Source organism: Babylonia areolata, chromosome 8 (assembly GCF_041734735.1).
Source record: "Babylonia areolata isolate BAREFJ2019XMU chromosome 8, ASM4173473v1, whole genome shotgun sequence".
NCBI lineage: Eukaryota > Metazoa > Mollusca > Gastropoda > Neogastropoda > Buccinidae > Babylonia > Babylonia areolata.
Window position 1 is genome coordinate 30,627,662 of NC_134883.1, and position 5,000 is coordinate 30,632,661.

The following is a 5,000-nucleotide window of genomic DNA, read 5'->3' on the forward strand; positions in this document are numbered from 1 at the left end:
TTTTCAGACGTGTTTATCTGTTTCCAAATGTTTATAATCTTTTTCTTGTCTTGGTTGCTTGCCTTATGATAAGATTTTGAGCTTTACGGGGGCCGAATGCGTTAGCAATATTCATACAAAAGTTTCTACTAATTTCTCTTCGCACTTACCACGTCATCACCACTCTTGTTGATCATACTCCTCTATCTGTTATTTGCTTGCGCTGCAGGAGAGAGAGGCGGGGAGATGGGGGGGGGGGGGAGGGAGAGAGCGGGAGACAGAGACAGAGACATAGAGAGAGAGAGTAAAAATGTTTGCGATGCTATCGAAAACACGCACTATAACCCCCGCACACCCAGTGGTGATGACAACTTCACGTCAACTAGTGGTCCAAGCGACACAAGCGGCACACAGTCATCTGTACATATAGTATGATTATTGTACCTTTTCCCCACCTCCGACCCCCCAACTGCCCCAAATCATCAACCAACTCACCCCCTCCCCATTCACACACACGCACACACACACACACACACACACACACACACACACACACACACACACAAGGGTTCGTCTAAAATCACAATTGTTGATAGACGTTAAACAAAAGAACGAACGAACGAACGAACGAACGAACACACACACACACACACACACACACACACACACACACACACACACACACACACACACACACACAGTTTAAACAACCTTACAATTAAACAAACATAAACACTTGTCAGTTTTCAAATTACGAACGCTGTGACATCTTTTCGGGCACGTCTTTTAGAACTGTGTGTGTGTGTGTGTGTGTGTGTGTGTGTGTGTGTGTGTGTGTGTGTGTGTGTGTGTGTGTGTGTGTGTGTGTGTGTGTGTGTGTGTGTGTGTGTGTGTGTGTTTGGTTGTTGTTTTCCCATAGCAATGACAACACTCGACGCACACAAATGCACCAGGTCACTTGTAAATCTAGAGATTACATCACAGTCATCCTATATACAGGATATATATATATATATATATATATATATATATATATATATCAACATTGTTTTTACATGAACGTTAAAGAAAGAAAAAAAGAAAGAAACAGAAGAAGAAGATGAAAAAAAAAAGAAAAAAGAAAACTCAGATGAAGAGAGTGACCTATTCGCAATTAAAACAGAAAGAAAGAGAACACAAGAGCGGATTATACACAGGGGCGTGGTTGACGAGGAGGATGGAAGAGGAGGGGGGGAGTGGGGTGTGCGTGTGGAGGGGCGGGGGGGTTAACAAAGCAGATTTCAAGACTTCATCGATTGATGTTGCCAGAAACTGACGATTCTCTTAAGTGCTGCCGAGATTTCCCAGCCGGCGCGACTGCTGGTAGAAATAGAATCACTCACACTATTTATTGTGAAGATGCAAGTCGAATGCTGGCCTCGCCTCGCGCGAGGAAATCTAAGCGCACAGGTTCGAATCCCACCACACTCGCCCAGTATCCCCAGCCCCCACCCCCACCCTCCCGAACACCCTCCACGGCCCTCGACCCTTGAGTGGTGGTCTGGATGCTAACCATTCTGATGAGACCGATAAACCGAGGTCCGATGTGAATCCAGCATGCACTTTTGTGCATGTAAAATAACTCATGGCAACAAAAGGAATGTTCATGTTCTAGAGGTAACGCGTCCGCCTCGGAAGCGACAGAATCTGAGCGCGCTGGTTCGAATCACGGCTCAGCCGCCGAAATTTTCTCCCCCTCCACTAGACCTTGAGTGGTGGTCTGGACACTAGTCATTCGGATGAGACGATAAACCGAGGTCCCGTGTGCAGCATGCACTTAGCGAACGTAAAAGAACCTACGGCAACAAAAGGGTTGTTCCTGGCAAAATTCTGTTAAAAAAAAATCCACTTCGACATGAAAAAACAAATAAAACTGCGCACAGAAAAAAAAAGAAAAAAAAGGGGGTGGCGCTGTAGTACAGCGACGCGCTCTCCCTGGGGAGAGCAGCCCGAATTTCACACAGTGAAATCTGTTGTGATAAAAAGAAATACAAATACAAATAACCCACGGAAACAAAAGGGATGTTCATGGCAAAATTCAAATAGAAAACAACACTCTGATGGGGAAATAAACACAATTGCAAACACAAGAGAGAGAGAGAGAGAGAGAGAGAGAGAGAGAGAGAGAGAAAAGAGCGTTGACGATGCACTGTAACGATGACTCACTCTCCCTCTGGGGAGAGCAACCCGAATTTCACTCACAGAAATTTGTTGTGACAAAGAGTGATGCACTACAGTACAATACAATACTTCTTCGTCGTCGTTAGTGGGCTGCAACTCCCACGTTCACTCGTACGTACACGAGTGGGCTTTTACGTGTATGACTTGTTTGGTGGTTTTTTTACCTCGCCACAATACAATACAATACAATACTAAAGGCTCATCACAATTGGTTTCGCTTCCATAATAGCTATAAAACTTGTTGATTGTTCATACTTTAATTATCAAATCAAAGGTGAAGGTCAGAACAGAGTTGACTGACGCGCGAGTTTGGATTTAACAGTGATTCCCGCCCCCTTACAATACAACACATCTTTATTCATCCATACACACAACACAGACACTCAACATTCCCGTCTCTCCTCCCGCCACCCTCTCCGCTACCTCCACCCCACAGGACTCTCCCCAAGCACAGAAGTGGAGGGGTATCGAAACTGGGGTCACCATGAGAGCAGGGCATGAAAGGCCGCAGACTTTGAGACTGTTTTGTTTATATTGATGATGATGAAGGAGGAGGAGGAGGAGGATGACGATGATGATGTTGCTATGGAGGTCCATTTTGGTTTGGGACTGCGTGACAAGGCTGTACTCTACGCTTCCTGTCATAATATCTCGGCGTTAACCAGGCCCGAGAGATACAGATACTTGCAGTGTTGGTCAGGTAATTAGAGCAACACACCCAAAGACGCTTCCGTGAAGTGGATGACACTCGACTGTGGGGTCCCAGTCTCCCCATTCAAACAGCACACTTACCTCTGGGTAGGAGCCGGCCACGGGCCGAAAAACCCACCACCGCTGGGATCCGAACCCGCGTCCTCCCAGCCGTCAGTCCGCGACTCTAACCACTTCGCCACGGCGGTTGGTGACACTGACTTTCTTCTGTTTGTTTGTTCTTACTGGCGTTTTGTTGTTGCTGTTGTTGTTGCTTTTGTTTTTCTTTTTTCTCTTCTTTTCTTTGGGGGATGGGGGGTATTAGAGGCGGGGGACTGGGGGGAGGTAAGGGAGGACAGCGGGCTGGGGATGGGGATAGTAAGGGCTTGTACCTTCTCGTCAATGTCCCGATCTCAATTTTACTAGTTTTTGTGTTGTGTGTATAATTTTGTCTGAAACAGTTTTGTTTCAAACGGGTGGGATAATGGGTGGTTGGGAAGGTGGGAGGGAGAAGAAGGAAGGAAAAGGTAACTGGTTATACGCCCTTCCTTTGGGTGGAGACAGAGATGGAGTTCGAACATGACACAAAGAAGACAGAGAAACCCGTTGTTAATATTCCTTTTCTTTCTTCTCTCTCTCTCTCTCTCTCTCTCTCTCTCTCTCTCTCTCTCTCTCTCTCTCTCTCTCTCTCTCTCTCTCTCTCTCAAGGCCTGACTAAGAGCGTTGGGTTACGCTGCTGGTCAGGCATCTGCTTGGCAGATGTGGTGTAGCGTATAAAGATTTGTCCGAACGCAGTGACGCCTCCTTGAGCTACTGATGCTGATACTGATATTAATATTGGAGATCACTATTTAAAAAAAAGTACAGCAAAAGTTCAGGGAACATGCGACACAGAGGATAAAGTGAACATTATTAGATTTTTTTAAAAATTTAAACAAAACAAAAGAAATCTGAACGAACCTGTAATTTTGCCTTCATGTTAACCAATTCTGCCAAAGTTGCAGATTCGCAGAAGGGACTTAGAGGGTGAATATGACTGCCTGTATATGTACTGCGATGAAAAAAAATCGAAACGCTACAGTTTGTTTTATTTATCTATTCATTCATTCATTCATTCATTCATTCATTCATCTTTATCAGAGGCGTGTAGTTTCATCGTCAAGGGAAGTAAGGTCATAGCCGACAGTCATGAGTAAGCCCTCCTTCCTAACCGGACACTATCACTCAGAAAACCGGAAAAAAGTCGGACCCTCTCACATTAATTGTGCCCCAGCTCATGTCATTCGAGGAGGTTTAAAGGACAATGGGCCAAGGCTTTTAAACAAAGCAGTCATTGATAAAGCGTCTCGCAGCCTTTGCTTGCACCCCACAAGGTCATGTTAATGATAAAGGCCATCCATTCATGAGGATGAGTTCGGAGAGAACGGATAGTTTCTGCCGGATCGGTTATTTGCCGCTGTCTTTTTTTTTTCTTTTTTTTTTTTAAGAGAAAGAGAGAGAGATTGTCAGTTGCAGTCAGATCGTTCGTTCGTTCGTTCATTTGTTAGTTGGCTGGTTGGTTAGTTGGTTGCCGGGTTGGTTGGTTAGTTACTGTGTGAATATTACGCACGCCATTTAAAAACCACTAAACCAACAGACAAAAAAAAGGGGGGGGGGGGGGAGATGTTGTTAAATGGAGATAAAAACATTATTAAAATCGGCCTGCTATTACATCCCTTCAAAGTTTTTGTTAGTTTTGTATTGTTTTTGTTTTTTTGTCAGTGTATATTTTCTTGTTAACGGCATACAAAACAACAACAAACAAAAAAACATGTCTGTAGTTATGATTCGAAAACAACGTTCAGAAGAGAACAGCAACAAAGCGGACGTAAAACAACAACAACAACAACAACAACAACCGCCCCTCCACCGAAAAAAAAAAAAATCAGAAAAAAAACCATTGCCCACTAGTTCTGTCATTACGATGTGCAGATCCATCATGTCAGTCGTTGTCACTACCATAGAAGTTGCTGTGTCCTCTAAAGCGTCCTTCCCCAACCTCATTCCCACCCCCACCCCTCTCCTTCCCTCTCATTTCCCCCCTTCTCCCTCGCGTCCATCACCAACTCTCT

General features: G+C 44.7%; 1 protein-coding gene across 5 annotated transcripts in view; it reads left to right on the forward strand.

The window, feature by feature from the left end:
• LOC143284731 (uncharacterized) overlaps window positions 1-5,000 on the forward strand; it is a 41,221-nt gene that overhangs the window by 2,684 nt on the left and 33,537 nt on the right. The window contains exon 1 of one of the 5 annotated variants that reach the window (XM_076591686.1): window positions 2,663-3,096. The exons of the other annotated variants lie outside the window; for them this stretch is intronic. The gene's annotated coding sequence lies outside the window, so the exon portion shown is untranslated. Of the gene's footprint in view, window positions 1-2,662; window positions 3,097-5,000 lie in introns of those variants that run through there. 5 annotated transcript variants of the gene reach the window in all.